The 27,270-nt window shown below is 37.8% G+C and overlaps 1 protein-coding gene across 1 annotated transcript in view; it reads left to right on the top strand.

Annotated features, from left to right (window-relative positions):
- Positions 1-27,270, top strand: part of PEX5L (peroxisomal biogenesis factor 5 like) — a 97,216-nt gene that overhangs the window by 299 nt on the left and 69,647 nt on the right. The gene's annotated exons all lie outside the window — the stretch shown is intronic.

Below are 27,270 nucleotides of genomic sequence, written 5' to 3'. Positions count from 1 at the left end.
AACTAGGTGAAGTTTTGTGTCAATGTATTCATTTATTATGCCTGCTTGTTCAAACAGATTCTATAGAGCATTCCAGGATAAACATTGTTATGGCATGCTTTAAGTGACACATGTCTCCTGCCATCCTCTTGATGCATCTCTTCCTGTATGTCAAGTGAAGGGCAAATAATAAGGGAAAAGGCAGAGCACTTGCTTTGCAAGATCTGCAAAGATTTCATGCCACACTAAAGCCATCGATTTGCACAGTGTGTTGTGCTTAAAGGTGATGGATTTCTTCCCTCCCAACACAGGGTAAGGATTGATTTTGCTAAGCCCTAGGATGACTTTGTAGAATGAATTCAAACACATGTCTAAGTGACTTCAACATTTTAGGTAGAAATCTTGTCTCATGATCCTATTGATCCACATCACCGTAGCAGCAAATGCCTCTACTTGATAGAATCATACTAGTGCCTTGGACGTGATGACTTTAACCTTGACTCCCACTCTCCTTCACATGGCTTTTCTTTGGAAGGCCAAGGCTATTTTGAAGGAGGAGGAAATGCCAAAGTGGAGTAAAGGTTTACACTGATCTCCCAAATTCATTTTGCCTTTTGACCCAATCTGGCTTGTGTTCATTGCCAGGAATGATCGAATGCTTTCATCACATACAGTGGCACCAGCCTTGCATGTAGTGTTGTTAGTGCTAAGGCTGTTTACAGAGAACCTGCAGTTTCAGTAAGTGTAAGCTGACCACTTCTCTTGGGTGTGATTCTGCACAGCATTTAAAAATCTGCTGAATGGTCGTCAGGGAGAGTAAACTTAAGTCAATGTCAAACACATGGTTGTGTACAATACAATCTAATACGTGAGTTAAGCGAGGACTCCAATTCAGCACTCTCTGCTTTCCAGAACTGAACGATACCATGTTTGTGTTATCTGATCTCAAAAATGATAAATAATAGGTCATAATATTGCATGTGATAGAAGAGCAAACAGGTTTTAACAAGAAAAATAATGAATAGAAGGAGTATCCATATTACGATTTACTTCTGACAACAAGGTTAAAGTATGCATTATTTTATGGTAACACAAAACCCAATCCTGTAACTAATGATACTGAATTGGACATTGGCAAATAGGTAGTTATATCCTTAAGAGAGCAGAAGTTCTTTGCTATGACTAATATATTGCAAGGTTTCAACAACTGTACGACACTTGTAAAAAAAGTAAATGTAATGGAATATTGAGGTATCTGCAGCACTAAATTTTCTGAGTCACTAAAAGGTAGAAATCAAATTTGCAATAGAAAAATCAGGTCAAAACATACAAATATGTTGTGACTGATCTGCTTTAAATATTTTTCTTTCAAAATATTTCTTTTTTCTAGCCAGAATGTAATCAAATTCTTACCAAATCCTATTAAAAAGATTGCTGAATTCATATTGAGTATACTTGTCACTGTTAAAAATAAAAACCCACCTGAGTTCATCAAGCAAACTTTTAAATATATTTTTGTCCTGACAGAAAGCATTAATGTTCTTCAGATAACACCTAAAAAAGACTAAAGCATCAGGAGAGATTTTCATGTTTACTGTAGCCTTAATTAGAACTTCTCATTGAGTCAGAGAAAGACAATAAAGAGCTCATTTCTTTGCAATAAAATAATCTACTGTAATGCTCATCAAACCACATTGGAACACAAACTATCGAAGTTACCATACAAGTACAGGATCAAACCACATCCAAACAAAAATGTAGGCACATCTTAAGCCCTATGGGTCCTTTCTTAATATCTCCAAGTCTTCTGGTAAGATTTCTACTAATTTACAGAAAACTATTTACAATTACCTGCCAACCTAAAATAAAAGTGAACCATAAAACCATTCAAATTTGCGTGGATTAAGGCAAGCACTTAAGTCAGTACCTGGACTCCTAAACAAAAACAATCTTGTTTGAGCACTCAGAGCTTCCACTTCTTTCAGTGAAATTGGAATGTTTAGCTGGACTCTACCTGGGTACTTAAGCGTGTAACTTCATACATCCAAATGCAAAATGATGTGCCGATATACAATGCCTGATGCTACAGTTTTCAAGGCAAAAGCTCTTCTGAATTTACTGTGATCAAATGTAGGATCTGATTTAGAATGGTAGCCATCATTTTCCTTTTTCCTAGTGTTTTGTTCTCAGATGTAAAAGTAAAATCTGTAGAACTAACTCCTTAGTCCAATTCCTTTAGAAGATGTTTAGAGAGACAATGTTTTACTAATAACCTCATGTAACTCAGCTAATTCTTGGAAAACTTCTGAAATATGAGAACATTAACTGTAACAAGGTAATAAGCATAATTACGGAGATTGAGAATTCACCTATCTTGAAGAGGCATCAAGCATTATCAACTTGAGTGGGGAATTTCTGATTAAGCTCAGTAAATTCTGTAAGCGTAAATGAAATATACTTTACATTTAAGCACTGCTAAAGTCCAGGAAGCGCCTAAAGTACTTTACTACATTAGGCGATAACATGTGTATCTCTTAATTTTTAGTTTATAGCATGGATTGGTTTTTATTTTTTCTGAATCCTAGAAAATCAGTTTATTCCAAAGATCTAGGTTGATTTCCCTCTTACTGTTTTATAAGTGAGTCCTCACAACGCAGAAATAGTAGAGAGGTCCTATGCTAAAATTCCAAAGACAGTTAAAAAAAATTTCTAAAAAATAAGGTCAGTTACCAGTTCAACCACCGTCTATACATTTCCACATACCTTTCTACAGGTCTAGCTTTTGTATTACTTGTGCGCCGCACACTTCCACATAAAATACCAAGAGAAAGGCAAAGTGGCCTCCCACAGAGCCAGCACCACAAACACAAGCTCTTTCAAAGCTATTTCACCATCATAATAAGCATAAGCATTCGATTTAGCCATATTTACCAACCTGTTTTGGTTTACTCAGAAACTGTCTAAAACACACCAGGGACTGGCATAGGTTCTAAGGCACATTGCTACCTCCTGAAGCCTGAGCCTTTAACGTGGAGCTTTTGCATGAGAAAGAAAACTTCCAATGAGATGCACAGACTATTTGCCTACAAACGTACAACTTCGGTTATGTAAGAAGTCCTGTTTAATTCAGTAAATTTAGGCTCTGACAGGATAAAACCTGACGGTTACAGGAGCACACCCTGGGATTACACACACGTGGCAAAAGAACTGAATCTAAGTGCTCAACTGCACAGGTGTAAGAGAAAGTATTTCTCTCTTAGGAAAACGTGTGCAACACAGTGTGTGCTGTTTTCCATCTTCTTCAAGGAAACATTAGCAGGCCAGATGGAAGCAGAACATAAGCCGAGTTCATCCCACAGTCACTGTTCTAAAATGTCTATAATTTTAACAAACAACAATACGATGTTTCGAAGTTTTCACAGTACATTATACACCTGGTACCAGTCTCTCCCATTGGCTTTTATGAGAGTTCTATAAATGGATGGAGGGTAAATTACGATCATGGAATAGGATTTTCAGCAGCATTTTGCTTCCTAAGAAATTTTTTAAATGTTTTCAAAACTGTTTGCCTTGATGCTGTATATAGTCAGCTTTCTCCAGCACAAATGCTTGAACAGAAGTGCTTTGCCAAATGCTGGCATGGGATTTTATGTATGGCAGTGTTATTTTTTGAGATGGGTTAATTTAGACAAAGCAGATATCTTGACCACACATAGCTATTGGAGTTCCTCTGGCACTTTTTCACGAGAACAAGCTTATTAGTCACAATGCCTTGGCCAAGTTGCAGATCAGATAGACTCCTAAACTTTTAATTGCATATACAATCAACTTCATGCCCTGAATTGTTGTTTTCTGTACCATTAAAGATATTTAACATTCTATCATTGGCCTTTCATATTTACATGAAACGAGACGTATTAACCATTTACCTTTCAGTAAGATTCCAGTTGTCAAACACATACCTAAATGATCATAATGGGTTTACGGAAAAATAACTATGTACACATGAAAATTCTTGCAAGATGAAACCTCGGGGCTTCCTGTATTTTACCGGTCCCAAGAAGTGTTGCTAAATATTTCAGAAGTTATAAAAAACATTTTTCGCACTGATTTCCCAACACTTAAGACAGAGCTAACTTGCTGGCAGAAGTGAAGCAGAACTGTCTCAAGATCAGCTGCAGATGCAAGTCCCATCTTTGCTTATTTGGTAACCTATTAAAAATACTGTAATGGTGTTGGTTACACTGCCACCTAAAATAAACAATTATGAATTTAAAAAAAGCAATCTCTCAGCTATGCAGTTTGTACATGAATAAAACTGGCTCATAAAGAATATGCACAACATAAAATTGAATCTTTGTTCAGCTGTTAAGATCAGCATAAACAATAACTTTAAGCTACGAAATTCTAAAAATCTGGGCACATAGCTGGAATACTAACTGATCCCTAGGGATGTTGATGAATCATAACTCCTAGCCTAGCTGAAAATCCATTATAATAAACTGATAATTTTTCATTATTACAAGCCTTTTCCAGAAGTACTCACAATACTAGAGCAGTGTTTATGGTGGTATGTTTTCCATTTTGCCTTGATATTTTCCAATTTTTCGCTAGCAGCTTTTCAAGTTTCGAATAGCAGATTATGAGCTGCTTATAAGTGAAACAAGCTAAAAAATACTGAGCTCGCTTTCATTGAAAGAAGTTCCTTCAAAGAAAGTAGGTGATATACTGCTTTTGACTAAGACACATACTGAAACTGTACAAATTGTGAGTATTTGTGAAGCTGGTATAAAGAAGCGTTGCTTGAAGCAGGCAGTTTTACAAGAACCAAGCAGAAAATCTTGCAAAGGCTTAAAGACTCTTGGCACACAGTGAATTTTTCCTAGATGTAAATTAAGAGGAATTCTTACTAATTAAATAAGAATTCATCTTTATATTCTGAAATTAAATTCCTTCAAAACATAGAAAAACAACAGTCCCTAACACTGTCATTTATTTATATGAATATGGTAGTCTAATTCCAGTATATAGCTTTCACAAAAAGGGCACTGTTTACTTCAGAAACCTTGATGTATTTTTTTTTAATCTACCACTATTGTCACAATTTATGACAGCATAACACAGTTACGAGTTCTTTAATGTGCACATCTAGAAACATGGATTTTACGTCTAGCTTCATCATACAGCTTCAGCAAGCCCCTTCACCTTTCCGCACATCCATTTCACCCCACTCATTACCTAGCATGTATGCTGAGCTTGAACAGCATTTTTTTTTTTAAATCGTGTTTTCAAGTATCCTAAAAATGCACTTGCACATCTCAAAAAACCAAGTATTGATGATCAATAGCAAAATACTCAGCTGCCTGAAGACCTACAGAGAGAGAGAGATTCTATTTTGATCACTTAGCTTAGACTTGTTGGGAAGTTTAGGCTTATACATGTTCAAGAACTAATTAGTTTTAATGGGACCCACTGTTAATATATCAGAGGGAAAAAAAGCATGTCAGCAGTCTCAGAATGGAAGAATGTAGATGAAATTGCTATGCAAAGGAGGCCAAAACATTGGAAAAAATGTCCACAAGGTAGATCAGTATGAAATATCCAAGTAGGACAAAGCATGTGAAAGGATGGGAAAGACAAGATAAGCACATGCAGAAATTTAGAGTTCCATTTAGGAAATGCAGTCTCAAACATTCATCTGTAGAAAATAATTCCTAATTTATAATAATCTTGTTTCTAAGCAAGCTGATTCTCCAGAAATAAAATAAAATAAATCAAAATAAAGTGGGTTTGATGTCTAAACCAGGTCTTTTTAAAACCATCTGTCTGGTTTAATTTGCTACCCTTTTTGCAATACTTGCAATACAACTAAAATGGTAAAAACATTGGAATAGTACTTACAATGAACCTGACCAGCTTTTTTTGTTACATACCCAGCACAGGAAGCATCTACAAGTTTGTCTCACAGAATGCAAGATTGTACAGTCTATTTCAGAGAGAGCTGATACTGCAAAACTGAGGGAAGTAGTTGTCTTCCAAATCAGGTGTCATGACATGTAAACTAAGAGGTGACTTTCTGTACTTACACATTTTCGTCATTGTCCAATAACATTACTAACAAAAAGCCTAAGGATCCTAAAGACCATATTCAGCAAATTCTTCTAACAGGTTACACTTATTATGAATAGTATGATATTTCATTGCTTTCTTCTTGGGCTTTTGAAATTCTGAGTCATCAGTACATGAATTTCACTACCAATGGTCTATTTGCATGTAAATAAAGTAAATTCTAAAATATCATGTAATTGAAACTTATTATACTGAATGAAAAAAAAAGTTTCATCAGATGACCTATTCCCATGAACAGAAAACACTACCCAGAGTTTAACATTAGGTCCTAAATGTGATTTTTTCCAAAGTTCACAGAGTCATAGAATAATAGAATCATTTTGGTTGGAAGAGACCCTCAGGATCATCGAGTCCAACCATAACCCAACTCTAACACTAAACCACGTCCCTAAGAACCTCGTCCAAACGCCTTTTAAACCCCTCCAGGGCTGGTGACTCCACCACTGCCCTGGGCAGCCTGTTCCAATGCCTCACAACCCTTTCCATGAAGAAGGTTTTCCTAATATCCAACCTAAACCTCCTGCAGTTCTTCCTAAACATTTTTGATTAAACTTCTATCAGGATAGCACAATAGATGGAAACCCCAAGTTTCCTTCCGCTGCTTCTCCATGGCCTATCACGACACTTAGACAAATTTGCCAGTGTTTCTTCTGTCACTCTGTCCTAGTTGTTTATTTTCTCCTCCCTATCCAGGTTCAAAGGCTTTCTTGAAATGCTTTGCCTCCCACCACGTTTGCCCTGCAGTTTCATTTGTGCTGCCCACAGCAGAGCAGCCCAGCTCACCCCTGTCATGCCTGCACGCTACGTGAGACGGGGTCTCGGTCACCTCTCGGCAGTGCTTGGTCACAAGGCAAAAATGACCCACAGTGAAGTTACTGCCATGAGTAGAAAGAAGCAAACTGATGGCTAAGGACTGTTCTGCCAGCAGAGCTCACTGCTCACAAACTACATCTAGATTAGGAGACAGTAGGGGTCCACCAAGAAAAGGAAAGTAGCTGGCTTTAGAAGAGCAACCTGACTTTTTACCTACAGCCACTACAACAGGTTTGTGGGTTAGATCAATGTCAGTGAACTCTCTTTTCTCATATGCTTATCTATTTGGGCAACCCCTAGGTAAAAAGAACCACATTACAGCCTTTGTGACTTTCTCTGTAAAATATGGGAACCCTCTACTACTACATGTTCACTTGTTTTACAGCACACTACTATCTTCTGGTAACCTGCCACTGTTAATTTCATATCGATCCCTTAAAAAGCCTCTTGTCCTAAAATGGATGTTGAATATAATACAAGTTACATGAATACGAAACCTCTTTGGACAGCATTTTTCAATTAACGTACAAAATAACAGCTAGGCATTTAGAATCTTGTCAGCATAATAACAAAAGCATATGTGATAAGGAAAGTATTGTGCAATGAATTCAGACAAACAATCTTTCTTGATTACATTAAGACTTTGTTTTCTGTTATGAGATCCATAAAAGGAATTCAAATACTTTTATCCACTGACATTTAGAAATGGCAGCCTCACAATGATCTTGACATGCATTTATTTTTAGGACCAGTCAAATTTTTCTTTGTATTTTGTTTTCCTTAGATCAATCATATGGCTTTATAGACTAGTTTTCAAAAGCTGAAGAAACAAATTTTAAAATTTGCCTTGCCAACATTAGAGGCAGCGGTATTTATCTTTACATGATTGAATGTAGGTGGAAATTAAAGTAATATAAATAAGAGAATAATTGGCTTCCAAGCCTTTTTCACATTAATTCTTGTCTCCTAAGGTCACCAGTTAGATTCCAAAGTTACAGTGTCAATTAGAGACTATAAGATCTCCTGAATAGGGGCAGAAAAGCTGTTACAAATGGCATTTTCTAAGGCAACATTTTCAAACTGGTGCTCGTAACAAGAAAAAGGTTTAGGAACTCTTACTCCCTGTTCATTAAAAGTCATAAAAGAGATAATACTTGTCTGTTTAAGCCTGCCCTGGAATACAGAGATATGTTTCTCAATAAGTAACACTGAATATTAGAGTTTAAGTTCACAGAATTTACTAAGGTCAAGTTTGCTATATTAACGTATGATTAAGCAAAAACTATGATAAATTTTTGAGTATTTTGTAAAACTGAGAAAAACTGTCACATTTTGATGTGACAGTAATCTGTCAGAGATTTTTAAAATCCAGGGGAGTATCCCCTCATAGGAAGGTTTTTTAAAAGTTCATAGCTGGTATTTTGCACAGAAGATCATTATTTGTGTAAAGTAGGAGGATGGCCTTAGTCTTCAGTAAGGCCTTGGACACCATTGTCATAGAAATAATGATAGAACTGTCATAAAACTGATTAATGAAATAATGTCAAGTGTAGCTTGACATGTCTCAAAGTGACAAGTTATTTCTGCTGTCATTCATGAAGTTTAGCAAGGAAGAGAATTTTCCAGTTATAGGCTTCAGATGTAGATGAGATCTTTCTTCTTTTGTTATTTGTCATCTAACACTCCTTTCAAGAACCAGGACAATTTTAAGAAGGCTTTAAAAAAGGAATACAAGGAAGAATGACCAGCAGAAGTAAGGAAGAAAGAAAAAAAAAAAAACCAAACACCACCAAACCAACACAAACACACACACCCCAAAACCACCTCACAACATAAAAAACTTCTCAAAATAATAATGACAACAGAAAGTTAGATGAGAATCATATTGTCTCATTTGTTAGATAAAAGAAAGGAGGAAAACGATCATGCACAGAGGAAAAATAAGGCAAAAGAACAGAAACTAGGAAGTGCTGTTATTGTTCTGAATAGCATAATACATTTTTAATATTTTCACTGCACTTATTTGAGGTAATGTACACAATGCATCAAGGTATATAGAACTGGAAGGGAGGTACAGACTTGCCTGAACCTGTGCAACAAAAAACCAACCAAACAAACAACAAAACCCACACCACAAAAAACACACCAACAACAGAATTATTAGGAGCCAGCTGAACACTACATGGAAACAGTGAAAGGGCCCTTGTCCCTGGAGCACCCACAATAAAAGATTACATACTGTTCAGAAAGAGAGAAAACCAAAGGTGTTGGTCACATTAGGAAACTGGATCCCAAGAAAGTGGGGGAAAAAATTGTAACAAGCTTCAGAACTAATGTTTTCAACTGTTAAAATGTTAAGACCAAGCCAAGAACGCACAGGAATGGAGATAAAGTGCTCCTCAAGGGCAGAAGGAAAAAGTACAAGTTGCCTAAGGTAAAGCTTGTTTAGATCTTGAAAGTATATTAAAACAGTTGTTGGAAGTTTTTTAGTTAAATTATTTAGAAGGGGAGGATGAAAGCAAAACATACTCAAAGTGGCATTCGTATTCTTGATAACCTAATTTATGGTGCAAACCCAAAATGGTTCCAAGGGTATGAATCCTGCAGTTATTACAGATGTGTGAGGCAAAAGCTCAGGCAGAGGTACACTAAATAATCTCTGCTGATAGAACTGGTATATGAAACTGAAGACTTGGCAGCAAATACTTAATACTTACTTACTTAGGAATCTGGACATGACGTCATATGACAGGACAGAACAAAATATATCAAGATATGCAAGATAAGGTGAGAAAAGCAATATGACGTCTAAGAGCCCAGATACTCCCATGGCCATCTGTAGCCTGCATAGTTCTTAGAGGACAGACCTTAAGGAAAATTAAACAAATAAACATACACAGAAAAGTGGAAAAAACCACTATTTGAATTTATCAAGAGAAGATAACGTCAGGCTAACTTGACAGGATTTTCTGTTAACATAACTGGGTTTTTAGGAAAGGGAGATGTAACTGGCTTGATCTATTGTGGTCTTTGGTAAGCATTTGTTATGGTGCCACAAAAGAAACCAATAGCGAAGCTGGAGACCGTAATGAATAGCAGAAAATCTGTTAAAAGGGCAAGAAACTCATTCACAGGGAAATGAAAAGTATAGTATTAAAATAAGGACTGTCAGACTGAGGAAAGTTTAATAGGGAAGGTCTTTGTGCATGAGTGTTGGAACTGATGTCTGATGTTTCATCCAGAAACCTGCTAGAAAAAGGAAGATGTTGACTCCCTTTGTTGATTAGTCAGTGCTGGGAAACATCATCAGTATTGGGAAACATCGTCAGTACTGATGAGTTTCAGGTCACTATGCAGAGGGAGCTCTGTGAACTTCAACAGTACAAATATGATTAGATTTAACAGCACAATATGCTGTTGAACATCAATAACAAAAAACGCCTACCCTAAGCTGTAAAATATCGTTTAGAAATGACTGACTTTCACATACGAGATGACTATAAGCCATTAATATGATATATCCATAAAAAAGACAGATGCAGTTCTAGTTTTAGAAGATGTTTTTCCAGAATAATCAGGAAAATAGCAATGCCAGTTTACAATGCCACTCACAAATTTTCAATCAAGCATCTTGTACAGATCTGGTTGGGAGGCATGGAAACAAATCCAAAGAAGGATCATCAAGGAGAAGGGAAAGTCTATCTTATGAAAAAAAGACCAAAAGATTTTGGCTTATTTTGTCAAGCAAAATGACAGATCAGCAGGAGCGTAATCACAGCATGTAAATGCATCAGGGAGATAAACACCAGATACGGAAAAACCTAAATTAGCTAAGGACAAAACTGGCACAGGAACAAATGGATATTAACCGTCTGTGAATAAATTTAGGTTGGAAATTAGAAGAAGGTTTCTGATCATTAGAGCAATCAAGATTTCCAATAGCCTTCCAACTGGAATAGTGGAGGCAAAAAAAACCTAATAGCTTTAAAGATGAAACACAATTTATGAAAGACTTAGCATGACATGCTCCCCTTGAGAGCTGAAGACTGAACCTCAATAACCCAGTAACGCTCTCCTTGTCTTCTGAAGTTTCTCTGACTTCAGCAGAAACAAACCCTGACTCTAGCTCAGTAAGACCAAAACCTTCAACGTCAAGAAGTCAAAAGTCTTCCTATTATGGCTGTGGAGGGCTTGATTGTCTTCACAGCTTCAGGAACCTCCTGCTAATAGAGCCAGGCAGGAACCGACAAATGAGCCTCACCTCTCCTCCCATTGCCCAGCCCGAACCATCGTTCTGACTACTCGTATAGCTGAGCTCTATGGTTTGAATACTCTCTCTGCCAGCCTCCTTATCGAGTCTCCCACTCAGCTGAACTGATAGTTTTGCTGCATGTAAGACCTTAATAATCAGAGGAAATGTATTTTACCCATACAGCTAAACTCAATGGTTCGTGCTAAAAACACTGAAGCTTTTCCACATCTTGTATTCATGTTCCCACAAGCAGGCACAGAGGGTTTGAAATCACCAGCTGAGTTAACAGTGTGTAACAGTAAGCTTAAATTTATTTTACTAACAGCTGAAGTGTGTGTGCATGAGGATCTAAACTAGAACCTATTAGAACTAGTAGGGATATTTTCCCAGACCTCAGAGCTAAGATACAGCTGTTTCTCCATATTACCACCACTTTTCTCTCCTGAGCTACAAAAATAAATTTAATAGTCATTATTTAAAGCATATGCTCTTAAATAAGAGAACTCAGTGCTCTGTCTTGCAGTCCTAGTCAGGAAAAACTACTGAACTCACTTTGGACTGTTCTCTTGGAAAGGATCATAAAATGACATCTTATAGTCCCATGTCTCTTCTAGTAGCCTGAGTCAGAAGATGATTTTTGGGTTAATTCAGGCTCATAGAACTACTTCAGGATCTGATCGCTGGAGTTCCTGTCCCATTTCAGATCATGATGGCTGTGATTTGCATCCCTCAGTGTATCAGACAGGCAGATGTCCATGAAAACTCCATCACAACTTGATAACATCATTACAGCCTTGCAGTTCTTGGCTGCTGGCATTTGCTACGCTGAAGTTTACTGAGCATCGCTATTACTCATATTTCAGAATTGCAGGAGTCATGCCAGCAAAGTTTCCAAACAGGTGAGATCACTGGGTAGTGACCAGTCAAAAGCATATTGCTGAATTTACTGAGCAAGGAAATAAGACAGTCATTTGATGAGTTAAGTAATTCTTCTTGCCAGCACACAAAAAAATGAACCCTTATTTCCAAGGTGTTTTATAGTTGTCAAAGAGTAACAAAATTTTACTGCCCTCTTCTCAATAGTCATTGACAAATATCAGAAATAAAGTTTCAAATAAAATTCCAAGTAATTAATTCAGACTCATTAATCATCACAGGAAAAAAAGTACATTCAGGTCGTTGCGTGTATATTTTGTGTATTTGCTAAGCACCAACCAAAGTAATTTTTTGTGAATTTACAAATGAGAGTATTTACTATTGTTTCTTGCACACAATCCTGCTCAAGTTCCATCCTCTATAAGCGTCATTTGTAGAATTAGAGAGCAGGATTACATTACTGAAGTGGCCAACCAGACAAGACAGACACAGACTAGAAAGACTAGGTACACCAAGACAAAGTTTGTCAAATGGCTAAAATGTATGTACCTAGTGTGCCCACTGAACAATTGCAATTGGTTGAAGAATTGCAAATAGAAAATATGGGAATAATAAGGGGTTTTTTAACTTTTGCACAGCTCTTCACAAGGATATAGAGTGTTTGGCTTCCACTAATACAAAATAAACCACCAGCTTTTTTTTATTTAAACAGAGTTGAATGGCTGCATGGTGCTTTCGATGTATCTCTTCTGACAGCTGTTCTTTGGTTTCTAACCTTTCTTGCTAAATCATCAATTCTAACAATTAAAATCCTACCTAGCATTTCAACAGATAAGAAAATAGTTGCTTCAGCTGCACAATCATTTGGACAGGAGTCAGCAGGAATTGCAAAAGGAACACATTTACACGCATCTACAAGTGGAACCTGAGTACTGTTACTTTTTTCACTATGACATTTATATAACAGATTCTGGTTTATGTTTTATTTTGAAACCATTGAGATGGTGGTTGACCTATCATTCCCACTTCAGCTGACAATTAAATACATACCTATCAAAGACCTGCTAATACTTTACAGAATACTCTAAGTTTACTAGTCAGAGGCAATTATGCATCTGTATTTTTTTGTGGGTTCTTTTGATTCTTTGTAACTGACACTTCTTGAAAACCAATAGAGTCACTGCTTAAGGGTTCACCTATCCTTGTCATTTGTTTCTCCTCAAATAATTAAATAGTTTTCATAAAGGACGAAATAAATATATTACAGATAATAAATAAATTCTGCTCTGACTTACATTCACAGGTTTTCACTAAATAACAGGAGAAACATTTATTTAGTGGATCTGGTTACCATTTCTTTCTCCTCAGTTTTAGTTCTGGGGAGACCATCAGAATTTGTGTTTATGGGCAGTAAAATAGTTTCCGGAATGTGAGAAGCATCATTTCAAAACAGGAAATTCATCACAGATTTCTGTCTTATGTCATCTTCTTATTAATACTTATTATTGGCAGAGAATCATGGCACGATGTACTCATGTACTGCAAGATTAGTTTAAAAAGATGCTACTCTATGTTCATCTACTCCTCATCCAGTGTAATCCCAGTTCCAGTAAAAACTAGTGAGAAAGATACCATTCGTTTCAGTGCAATCAGGATTTCGTTTAGAATTTTTCACAGTAGAAAGCATTGTTCCTTGCCCCAAGGTAATTTTAAAGGGATATCATCATTCTGTGAACACGCAGCAATAACTGGTATAGAAATAGGCTAAATTCCGCTTTGGAGATTTGTACTTGTTGACACTCCATTTGTTCGTGGCACGTTATCTAATTTCTGCAGAAATACTTGAAGGATTAAAATATCTAGTGTACAGTTTGAACGGTTTGAAATATGATCTACTGTCTATAAGAAAGGCAGGTTGCATTGGTTTCAGATAATTTCTTCCAATAGGTTAGATAAGAAAAGCATTCAATCAACTACACAATTTTTGTGAAACTTATTTACTGATTGGATTTGAAAGACAACACTTGGCTCAGATCTGGGGAGAAAGTTTGAAGTTCGAAGCATAATCAGCTGCATGTGGGAACAAGGGACCTGGCAGTTCAGTGTGTGGGGAAAGGTCCTGGCAGGGCAGTTACAGGCACTGAAGTCCATTTGCCCAGCAAAGATGAAATCCTCCCAAGTATGCATGTGCCAGGTCTTAAGTCCTTCACTGGCACTACTCAGGGTTTTATCAGCTACTTACAAATCATTTACACTGGCACCTGCCCCAAATGGATTTGACTTCTATTTAAATGCAAGTGCTGTCCAAAAACGTTCTGGATCCACATGCACAATGAAGTAACCTCCAATGGTTCTGGCAGTACTACACAAAAGGACTTCCATCCTCACAGAGTGTTATCCAGATGTAATAAAACATACAGAAGCACACAGTCATGCAGTTATGTACACTACCTTTTTTTTAGTCTCCTTAACTAAACTCAGATAAAACACTTTAGTGAACGTGGGAACTTAAGATCAGAACCTTGATATCACCTGAAGCACATCCTTGGCCACATGATTCTTTGTTACAGTGTCAAAAAGCAGCCATGAGAGTGGGCCAGCCAGTTAAGGTAGCTATGAGACACACAGCCCAGGCATTAGAGCACTTCTGCAGGAGAAGGAATATGCCAAAGGTGTCCTAAATATCACTGTGGTTACCAGCTGCTTTAACAGCCTTTATCTGCAGAAAGAGACTAAATCTTCAGAGTTGGTATAAATCTCAGTCTGCCCCATGGGTAAAGGAGGATACATTCTCTTCCACCCTTATTTCTTAAGCTACACTAGGAAAGACATTTTCGACCAAAGCTGCTGTTAAGCACCATAGCTTTTGCTTTAAGTACTTCTCAGTTTTGAATGCACTTCTTTGTCATTAGACTGTGTGAGCTGTAGGCTGCTGCTTCTAGAATCCCAGACCAGCTATCCAGGGAAGATCACCAGCCTCTCAAAAAGATAAGATACTTGGATCTCAATTCCCTGTGGAGATTCTTGTTTAGGAGGAGAAAGGAGTCCTGATTCCTATTCCCTCTACATGCTGCACTGCCTTTAGAACTAGTACTACTAATGATCACACCAAAAGTTATCTGTCATGGGTCAGAGATGGAAAATAGAATAAAATCAGATCTTGAGTTGAATGAAACAGATCACTGCAAGTTTATGAGCTATACCCCATCTCTGACATCTGTAGAGATTCTTTTATTTCAAGTGATGATACAGAAATAATTAGAAGAAAATCTGGTGCAAGTTATTAGGAAAAAACCTGATAAATAACTTAATGTCATGGATTAATATTTAATATTGCTATTTAGCAATAAAATATTTTTCTCCACCAAATGCTGAAATATAGAACATACTGAAAACATCCAGAAACCATTAAATGAAATTGTCTTAAGCAGCAGCTACATGGCTTTTTAGAGGGAGAAGGGAAAAAAAAAAAGAGAGCAGAGGGCACTGCTGCTGGCTAAGTATTTGTTAATTTTTCATGTGAATTTATTGCATATGTAAGTGATTGAATTAGTAGCACTGACAGGAACCCAGGCACAGTAAAAGCTTCCTGCTACTGACACAGCAGTGCTGGAGCTGCACAGCCCTGGCCATTAGCGATCCCGCTGCCCGAGCCCTGAGCCTGCCTCTGAAGCCGAGTCTGCAGAGCAGACTGGAACCAGCCTGAGCGAGGCATTGCTTCTGCGGTGGGAATTCTCAGACATCCATAACAAAGACTAGGATGAGACCACTACACTTTTTTAGGTTAATGACCTCATTTGGACTCTGATGCCAGGCTCCAGGGAAGAGAGTCCAGTGCGAGCTAGTATCATGCTACCAAAATACTGCAAGGTAAGTTTTGGGGGAAAACGTTAAGAGGATTTTGTGGCGAAAAGATTAAATGCAAAAGGGTGTCAGAAAGAGCCAGCTTGCAGAAGAGACTGTAAGGTACAGAAATCAGAATGATTCCCCACTTCTGAGAAATGAGGGTCATTTCCAGACACTCAGAGGCTGAGCAGTGAAGTCTGGATCTTCTACCAGAGAGTGACAGATCACTTCAGAACAATGAGGCCCTGAGAGCAAACTAGGGGAATGTAAATTGCCTGTCTGCTAATGTAAGCATGCAAGTCTATTGCCAAATATTACCATCTAAAAGGAGTATAGGTATCATGGCTGCCATGAAGTTCTTAGGGAGGCTCATAACCTTTTGGAAACCCTTTCCTCCTTCCCAGCAAGATATTAACCTTTTGACCACGTCAGTGCTTCAATCTATGTAAAGAAATCGTATGCACAGTAATCGTTGGGGAGCGGTAGAAACAAAACTGTGCAAAACATCAGGGATGCAGTGTGTTGTGTAAATTGTGTATGAAAACCTCATCTCCAAGAATAGATACAGATCTTAAAAAAAAAAAAAAAAAAAGCCACACAGTATTTCAAATGCATTATGAATGTGCAGATGAGCAGCCATGGGGAAACATTCCATCGCTGTCTTATAAACTACATTCCTGTAGTGTCAGATTGTGACAGCTTAGAAAAAGCTCATATTACATTCTTGTAAGAGTAACACTGCTGGATTTAATGGTACTACTAATGGGGTAAGAATTTTCTTGGAGTACGGGTGCATTAAACCAGCCCTCAGTCACCGCTTCCTGGTTACTGCTTGTGGTTTATTCTCTAGAGCAAACACGTATTTCTCTCACTTGAAACTTCTGCTTGTTCTGAAAAATAATAATTGCTTAATATTTTCCTTTTCACTGCATTCAGCCTCATGGAATGAGGATTTCTTTTTAAGTGAATCATTTTACATGTAGAAGAGTGAAAAAGAATTACTGTTCTTTGATTAGCAGTGGTAGAGCTTCACTTAATGCATTCTTTTTTTTTGGTAGGTCTAGACAGTCTCTTCTAAAATTTCATTTAGATATCATTTGTAATTCATTTGAACAATTTTAGCCACTTAGTAAAGTTACTTCAATATTTTCCTTTTTATTGAAAGTTATTGCACTGCTGCAAGCAAGTTATTTTGTTTGATGAATTTCCACATGGTTGATCCCAAAGGAGAGAGGAAAAAACACAAAAACAAAAGACCCCCCAAACGAAATTCTAATCTAATTTAACAATAGCTGTAAGGGAAATGAGGAAATATTACTTACTCTAGAGTATCAGTCTCATGGTAACACAAAAAATGAAGCTGATTATCCAGAAATTTTAGCTAGTTTAAAGTTTTCACCTATATATACAAATGTCTGTGAGCAACTGTAGACAAAACCAGGGAGAAGCTCCTCTTGAATGACGGCATTGTACCAATGACAAGATTCATGAGCTAGGATTGAGACACATATTATAAATACAGACTGAGGTGCACATCTAATAGTAAAACTAGCAAATGTTTTGGACATTTGGACCATACCTGAAGTTACAAAATGTGTTCTAATACACTGACAGATTTTGAGTCTAGAAGGATCCATTTATTGTCATTTCATATGACCCATATCATAATACAGGCTGATAAACTTCACTTATTTGATCTTCAAGATCAAAACAGCTTAAATGAGAATAGCATATACTCTGGCAAAGCATCTAGTTTAAGCTTACAGTCCTAAAGCAATGGGAAATCTACTATCAATTGCTCAAGATATTCCAGTAGTGATTCTCTAGATTGTTCAAAGTATTCCTAGTGAGTATTAGCAACATATTATAACATTTCTTTCATACTCATACAGAATATGTTATAAACTACCTTACAAGAATATAATAAAGCAGATAATATTTTTAGAATTCTCAGGTAAGATGAATTATAATGAGAAGGTGTGAAATTATGTTTAAAGAAATGGAGAACACACCTGAGTCAAGACCTGTGTAAATAAGGATGTGAAAGAATCAGTTTAAAGTCTGTATCTTCATGTTCCCAACACAGCATTTCAGTTCATTTACTGTGGACAAAAGCGGCAGTTGGAGGAGTCAGAGGAATAACCCTCAAGGCAGCAGCAGCCTCTTGCTGTATAAGGCACAAAATGATCTTACAGTGTAAAAGTTTCCATTGCTTTTGGAAGAACCAGGATTTCCCCTCTAGTCTTGTGGGAGGGAATTGTGATCAACTTTCAGAAAACAGCTGGGTTAAGAAACAGGAAGGCTGCTTTGTAGAGTGAACTTAAAATCTAGTCGCGTGTGCGTGTCTGGAGTGTGTATTCCTGTACATCATAGTAAGGAAAATGTAATCTGCCTACTCTGAAGTAGTTTAAACATACATCTATTTTAGAATATTCTCAGAAAGTCCCTGGTAATGAGAGTTTTTACAGTCCAATTAACAGAAAAGGAAGTGATGGTCTCTAAGCCTGGAAACAATTCCCACTAACAATAATCTGGAAGAGGCTACACATAAAGAAGTCCTCTCTTCCTTATACACGGAAAGAAATCAAGGTTATTCAAACAGTTGCAAAAAATGGAAAAAACATTTTTATCCACACTTGGAATGAAAGCAAAAGACAAAGGAGTTTGAACTTGTCAGTAAAAGAAAGTGGTTAGCGTATGTCCTGATTTGGGAAGAATAATCAATATTTAAAGACACTAAACAGACTCTAGTTGGAGACAGTCCTCTCATCAAGAGGATGCTAGGAGCCAAGAAAAGACCAGAGGAAAGCTGAAAGGGGAAATTACATTGTGTTGGTAAATCAAGGTAACAATAAACACAGGTCAAAATAGAAAACGTGTTGACTCTACTACTAACCTCTTCTTTCCCTATTCAGTGGAAAGGAAAAATATCACATGCAGCATTACCCACTCCCACTGCTTATCATTTATGATAACCAAGCCAATACCACCAGCACTTACAACACTATTCTATGCTTTCCAATTACATTCACTGGATTCATTTCTGTCCTGTTAACTCCATGAAGACACTAATTTCTTGTATTAATTCCCTTCTCCCCATCTATTGACATAAATAGAAGTCATTTCTGTACAGCTAATACCAAAATGAAGTGTGCTGATTTGGAAATGTACTGTGTACAAGTGGAACAGAAATGGAGTGACCTTGCCTGCAAAATACTTCACTGTTTGAACATTTACCTAAACTAGTCAGCTAGGAACTACTATAGAAGCTTATACATTTTGAACAATATGATATATAATTTCTTTCAGAAATGACTCAATCTTATTAACTCAAACTAAAATACACCTACCGTGTATTTTTTAAAGCTGGGTTAGGATTGAAGGGATGTTTTCACTATTCCCTCATGACAATACAAAGGCAAAAAACCCCTCTACAGGGACTCAGTAGTTGAATCAACTTGTTTATGAAGCAAAGCCTACTTGTTTTATTTAGAACAGTCTCAGCAGACCTCAGGTAGCACGATGAATCTCTACCTGGATGCTGCCAGCCTTACTTAGCTAAAGCAGCTCCTTGCCTCAAATATCTAACATGTTGAGCAATTATTTTTTTCCTCTCCCAATTCCTTTAATTGTATTTATCCAGCAGCAACAGTTGATACTTAATAATTCACTGACAAGATTATGTGCCTGTACTTTTCCCTTGCTGCTGTATCTACTCAAAACAAAGCTATTCAAATAAGCCTTAATCAAGACACATCATTCTACCACACTGTGTTTGCACAAATCTGCTTGGATCCCTTCAGCTGGCAACACCACCAGTGAAGCCCAAGACTGGCAGGGCAAACCAGGTTTATTGTGATGGGGCAGTGGTGTCACATTTAGCCGACTTAAAAGTCACCTGGGTTCCCTAAGTACTCAGCTACTGAACAAACAACACAGGTGTAGGGCTTTGTCCTGTGCTGTAATTGTTCAGAGCTGGTGACTGTAACTGTAGGTGATGGTGAGTGGTTCCCTGGCAGCGGTGGATGTAGAGAACAGCCTCAGTTGTTAGCTGGAAATTCCCAGAGAAAGGCAACCCCTTCTTTTCTAAAGCTTACTTTATCACAATTAGGGGTTAAACTGCAGGTAAAACTACTGGAAATAGAATTACTAAAATATAAAGTAATTAAAAGCTTTATCAGTAAATACAGAGTATTGAGTCTTGCTTAACTGAGGCCCATCTCCTGAATACTATCTCAGCATTATTTAAATAACATTTTGACAATCCAACATATCAAGTTATACTGAAGAGTTTTCCCAGAAACTTAATGTGATGCATTAATAACACAGCATTTGAGGCATTTGCGATTCCCCCGTTATGTCAGCTTTGTAGGATCCTACCACACTAGCCCATATAACTTAATTAAAGCTCACTCATATGGGCACATGTAGTTGTCCTTTGGAAAAAGGAGATCATTTTACTGACTAATGGTATGTGTTCCTTTAATAACTTTTACTCCCCTTTCACTCCATCACCTTCCAGAAAAAATAGCATTTAAAGTGCTTTCTGCATGAAGAGCGATTATGAGCTGAAGTTAATTCAGTGCCAAAGACTTACCAATACATCAAACAGTGACAATACAGTGGAAAGAAACAAAAAACTTCCAACAGCTCCAAGGAAATAGCTTTAACATCCTACCATGAGACAGAATCTTTTACCTTTTGACTTGAAATTGTGGATGCTGTATATTTTATGCTCTAAGCACTAAAAAAGAATGTAAAGGGCAGATGCTGAAAGTAAAACAACTGTTTTTAAAAACATATAATCATGGAAACATTTGAGTTGGAAAATACCTTTAAGATCAAGTCCAACCATTAACCCAGCACTGCCAAGTCCCCCTCTAAACCACGTCCCTGAGAACTTCATCAACACATCTTTTAAACACCTCCAGGGCTGGTGACTCCACCACTTCCCTGGGCAGCCTGTTCCAATGCCTGTAAACCTTTTATGTGAAGAAATTTTTACATGTAAACACTTAACAGTAAACTCTTTTAGCCAATACGCAGTTGTGGGAAGTTTCTGGTAGTCAGCATCGATCTGCACATCTAAGTCCATGACAGTGAGCAGGCAAGGCCACAACAGCTGCGGTTCATGCTGCAGAGGTTGTACCCTTCTGGAACTGCTTAAAGTGTATTTTATCAGTACAGCAACCTGAAGTTCAAGCATCTCTAACAATTTCTGGCTTTCTCTAAAATGTGAAATGTATTTTAAAATAACGTTTTCCTGTTAAAGTAGCATTTATGGCCCAATTACTGCAGAAGATAATGGGAGCCTTGTGGGAAATAAAGCTATTTGTGTAAGATTATGAGGGACCTTTTCCATACTGTATACTTTTGAACATACGCAGCTCTATAGCCATATTTACTTGAAAAAGCTGCTTTGAACTATGTGACTAGTACTCTCAAATGGTAGCTTAAAGGATGAACTATATAAATCAATCAAAATCTGATTATACATGATTTTTAGATCATTTGTATATACAAGAAATAGAGAATTGAACTTTTCTAAATAAGCAACCTGTATAACTAGTACTTCAGGCAAAGAAATTCAGAATCATTTGGAAGGTCGCAGAAAGAGACTGAAAAAAATTCTCCATTTTGACTTCCTACTGGACTTATAATGAACAAATATTTCATGCTATTGTGAAAATTGGTAGAACTGTAACCTCTACATAATAAGAGCACTCTTGTCCCCAGAAAATCAATAGCTATGTCTTCATTAGATCTAATAACTAAGGCTAAAATTCTAAATGCATTCTGACAAAACAAGACTTTATATCTATATTTTATATACATAGCCAGAAAAAGAAAATGAAAGGAGATATGACATTAATGCGAAGCTGCCAGTAAACACCAGAATATCACCTCCGATTAGAAATTCTTGCTCTGTGTCTATGGACTTTAATATTTTCTTATTAACTCCTCTGCCTTGAATATGAACCTTAGTGCCATCCTGGAAACCCTCCCATACAGGTCACAAAGTTAGCAAATCAGCAATAAACATTTCACACCAATATTTATTCATATGTTGTCAGCCTTGCACATACCAAAGATCCCTTAGTAGAATTCCAAGGTATTTGAAAAAATGGCAGCACTCTGGAGAATATTACTGGCCACATGGTTCACTGTGCCTATAAATACGGTCCTCTGTGCCTCAGTTTCTCTCTTTATAAAAATACTTTAGGGACGGTACCAACCTAGCTTGCATAGATCTATCAAGTGGCTGAATTCACTGACAGCTGTCAGGTGCTTCTAGATCCTTGGATTAAAAAAGTGAAACAGGGAAATGGTACTGGAATAAGCATTGGCAAACCAGGTGTTTTATAAGGCAGAAAATGCACTAGCTTCCCAAAATGCAGGCAGGGGGGAGAGGGACTATCCTCTTGGATGCAAAGCACAGATATATTTTTTTTCTATATGTTGGTGATTAAAGTTAACATCAGACTCCACATAGCGGCAAATGAAGCTTATAGCATTTTTTCCTGTTTTCCTCCTTCTTATGCCATCATTTACAATGCTTTTATGGTATATCACAAAGCCCTTCATCTGAGAATTAACTTTCTCAGCTCCATTCTCTGCCCTCCAAACCTACACAAAATGCAGAAATTACCTGCCTCGTTCACTGTTCTAACCACGTTTTTTTCTTTTTAGGAGTGTTTTTATTATGACAAGTTTAACCACTCCACTTAATGCATACATATGAAAATGAGATCAAGACAAAGCCTTAAATTACCTGGTCAGTGAGGGATCATGCTCAGAAAACCACTCAGACCTGCCGTCACAGATTTTGCCCATCGCTATCCTATTGTAGCTATATAATCCCTCTAGCATTGCATTTTAATACCACGGCATTTTAACGTACAGTGAAGTTCCAGGCTGCTTCATTCCAGGTTTTCGTTTTATATAATCAGGATCTTGAAATAGCAGGGATTGTTAAGTATTCCAATATAGCAAGTTATTTATTTTTGAGGCATAAGACAGGAAAAACTAAATCTTGCACCATTAAAATTATTCTGTACGTACATAGCCTAAGTCCAAGAAGAACATATATACACATATACTACAAAAAAAATCTATTGTTTCAGCACATCCTATGTGGGAACACAGCTCAACCTGTTAAGAAACAGCTCACATCAGCACTTTCTGCAGTATGACCCAGCTACTTCATCTTATTGAGCTTCAGCATATGTTGCTGGCTGCAAGTGGTGAGCAAAAAGATACTGACAGAGAAAAACAAAATGAAAGTTGGGGTGAGACCTTAGCTTGAGAAAGCTGCAAAGGGAATTTCTTCATCTAACTCTCTATTTCTCCCAGAGTTGCAGACACACACCAGGGAATTGCAAAAACTTGCTTGTTTTCCACACGTATGTGCAAGAAAAATTAAATTGCATAAGATTTAGCGTCTTTAAAAAAAACGCATGGAGAGTCTCAATCTAGATTCTAACTAATAAGAAAATTATTGTAAAACTTCACCTGAGCTGAGAGAGTTATAGACAGAAGACTGGGCTCTACCAATATGTGATCTCTCCGAGCTGTTTTAGGACTGGAGCCCTTGAGTAATGAGAAGAAAGCCCTCACTGGTTCTGCTGTTCTGTGGCTATGTTATAAACAGGAGTTTTCAATGCCTTTAATTCTTCCATTTTTATCAGTATACCCATATAACTTAGAAAAAAAAATTACAAACACAGGTACTAAATACGTGTACCGTGTCATTCAGCTGCAGGCAGGGAAGTGCAAGTGTCACAGTGGTCAAAGAGTTGTGCCCTAAAATACTCACTGGAGTAAGGGGTGAAGGGCAGCAGTGGGAGCCCAGCTCTGGTCAGTGGCTGGTATCCCCAGCCCAGCCACACTGAGGTTGGAGCAGAGACAAGTGTTGTACCTACTACCTTACTTACATACACAGTGGCTTTATTAGTACAGTATGTATGGACTGTAATTGGAAAGCTGGGCATTAGTTTTATCTCCATGTTGCAAACAGTGAAATGTAAAGAAAGGAGTCACTTTTCAATTGTCTGTGACAGGCTGGAAGTTAAAACAAAGCAGAATTTTTAAACCTAAATTTCAGTATTTAAATTAGCTCCCCAGCTAATCAGCAGGGTCCCTTGGAGAGCAGCGTGTGCTGTCCCCGACTTCGGCAGTTAGGACAAGTGCCTAATGCTGGGTTACCTGAAGAACCATCCACTGACTGCAGAATCCTGCTCAGTAACACCACCTTTTTTCTTCATTCAATTCCTTCCCTCTTCCAAGAGTCAGTACCTGAAGGAAACATGGCATTTGCAATTCCAGTGAGCCCATGCCATCTGTGTATGAGGCTGATCTCCAGAAAGCTCCTCCTCCCGGAGTCCCCCATGAAGCAACAATTTGGCTGACACAAATTCGGGCTTTTAGAGCACAACTAGAACACAAACCCAATTTGCAGTCAGCAATTTTAATAAAATGAACAAGTTACATTTTCTATTGCAAATCTAAACGTTGATGCCTCTTCATTCTGATGCTCCAGTATAATGTAATTGTACCAGAAATCTTTATGAAACACATTGTCTGTCTGCCTGTCTGCTTTAAAACTGCTCCACACACACACCCCCCCCAAAAAAAAGTCACAGAGCATAATCCTGAGCTGTGAGCAGAGGAAGTGGCACAACATGCGGCTTTTTTCCACCCCTTACATCTAGGAAGGAGTAATATTTCAAGTAGCCTCAAAGAGCTTTCAAGTTTCATTTATTGAAATACGGTTTCTTTTCGAAATAACTATTCATACATTGCTAACAACCTACAGGCAGCTACGTCATGCACAAAGTCTGAGAAATTAAGCTAAATGCTGTTACCCTACAGGTTTTGTTTCCCCGACCTTCTTACGAGGATAATGTTCCTGAGCACTGCACTGCAATTGTCTTTACTGCTAGATTGCTGTAATGGTCTCTGACATGCTTTTGGCCCATGCTAACCAGCGATCTTCCAAACATTGTGTGACTCAGGAGGTAGCAGAGAACAGTGACCACTCCTAGTAGCAACCTGATTGCAGAGCATCTTTGCAGGAGGAGGAAAGTTTGTAGTATGGATGTCAGTTGTTCTATGCCAATTAGGTTCAACAATGAGGAACAGACCTAGGTATGTTTAATTTCTTAGTACAGATGTAACCAGAGGAACTAAGGAACCCTCAGTTTGTTCCCCTTCTGAGTACCAAACAACACGTACTCCATGAGAAGAATCACTTTTGGCTCCAAATACTCACAGCTCCCTCCTCCTACTTCAAACTGTTCTTCTGGTCTCAGCAGAAAGGCAGACTTGACATGCAGGTTTTGCATGGACTGATTCCAGCCATATGGCACATGTAGCTTTTAACTGTGAGAGAGACCACTGTGATCATCCAGTCTGATCTCCAGTGATACAAAGCAAAGAATATGACTCTGATTCCTCAGCTGAGTCCAAGAGACTGTTTAGAATCTGTCTTTTAGAAAGCCAAGCCATCTTGGCAGACAGCAAAAGACAGACAGGATACTGCATTCCTCAGTATACTCACAGTTAAACAATATGCAGCAGTTCACTTCAAATGCACATGGCTGGAGTATTCAGCACTATTACCTGTTTTGTCTAATTAGTTTTTCCTAATTGTATAACCCAACACTAACTGCATGGTAATAATGACTTTGAAAGAAGCTTGTCATAGCCAAGAAAGAGAATGTATTTTGCTTAAAAAAATCTCCAAGTTAAAAAAGCATTAATAGAAATTATAGCATGCCTATTATGCAAAAATATGCAGAATTATCTGAAAATGAGCAGTCAGCAAAGGGCAGGTAGGCTGTGCTGATGCCTCTGGGTGATATGTACATTTTGCTGTCTTTGCCATTCTCAGCAGTTTCTTTTGTCAAAACAATAAGTGATGCTTTCTGAAAAGAATCATAGGCAATCTAGTGCTTGTTGAGGATTTGCAATGAAGAATTTGTTTGACATACCTTTTCTTCAGACTAGAATACAATGAGTTTTTATTCCCTACATAATTCTCATCTGGAAAAAACTGATATTATGTGGATATTGGATATTTAAGACAATGAATGTTTACAAAAAATTGTATCTGTAATAGACTGTGTTTATAAAGAGTGATTGTATGTCTCTAAATATCTGCATGAATTACACCAGTCAACTAAAGACACTTCTTATTCTTACTAGTCAGCATTATCTTAGCCTTTCTGTGGCCAAGTCCTTTTCTAAAGGTGTGTAAACAAACAAACATTTAGAGATTACTTCCTTGCAAGACTGAATCTCACTCTCAATGAACAGATAATCCTGACATCAACCCAGTCTTCTTTTACAAATCAAACAACAAGCCAAGCAGACATCCAAGGGGTCCAATCTAACAACATTGTAGGGAACATCACTGCTCTCAAAGCTATTCCTGCCAAACTCGCTTCCCTACTGATGCAAGTGGTTGGGTTCTTTCAGTGCCAGCAGCATGAAATAATATAACTACTCTAGCGTGGAGCATGACATCAGATCTGTCATTGCAAGCCAGAAAATCCATCAAATTGAGACTTTGTTCCCGCAAACAGTCATTTACTGCGGATCATTGAGCTGCTTATTCAATATTTATGCAAACTCCTCATGATATTGTACTGGACCATGTATAAGAGGAGAACCCATGCAAAGACAACTTATCTCCTAAGAGGTTAAAGCAAGCCCTAAATACAGAAAGGAGCACTTGTATCTACTTTTATCATAATGCCAGCTTCAGGATGCAGCTGCTTTGAGGGTCCCACAAGTGGTATTTTTGAAAGCCTGCATGAACCCAAGGGGCTACCACCGTTGTTAACGTTTAGACTGGCACAGAGTGCTCCAGATCTTGGGATTCAGAATCAGTGGTCTGCTTGAGGTCCTGAGGAGTCCAAGACTAGGACACGAGCAGTTGTGTAGTCCCAAAGCCAGAGCAGACTGCACACCAAAAGGTCCCTGGACAGTTCGCTGAAGGCAGCGCTGCTGTGCAGCAGCTCAGGAAGGGGACAAGTAGCTGGACACAGAGTTTGAAACAGGTGGGTGCTACAGGCTAAGCTTAAATTTTTTTCCATTGACCAGTAGTATGTAGACCAGTGCAGATGTACTGTTTTACAGAGGACAAGATAAAACAAAGGGAAGTCCTTTTCCTTCGCATTCTCCCCAGTCCCCTTAAGGAAGGTCGTCTACAAATATACACAAAACAATCACCTAACTCTGCTTTCTCAATTACAGTTTCCTCTCCAGCACAATTCACTGGCAGATTTCTAAACTGGAAGCACAGTACAAACCCAATTGCCTTCCAAACTGGTCTGCTTGGCACAGCAATTAAAAACAAAAACAAAACACCA

Source organism: Caloenas nicobarica, chromosome 8 (genome assembly GCF_036013445.1).
Source record: "Caloenas nicobarica isolate bCalNic1 chromosome 8, bCalNic1.hap1, whole genome shotgun sequence".
NCBI lineage: Eukaryota > Metazoa > Chordata > Aves > Columbiformes > Columbidae > Caloenas > Caloenas nicobarica.
Note: the sequence above shows the minus strand (reverse complement) of the source record. Positions and strands in the feature narration are given on the sequence as shown.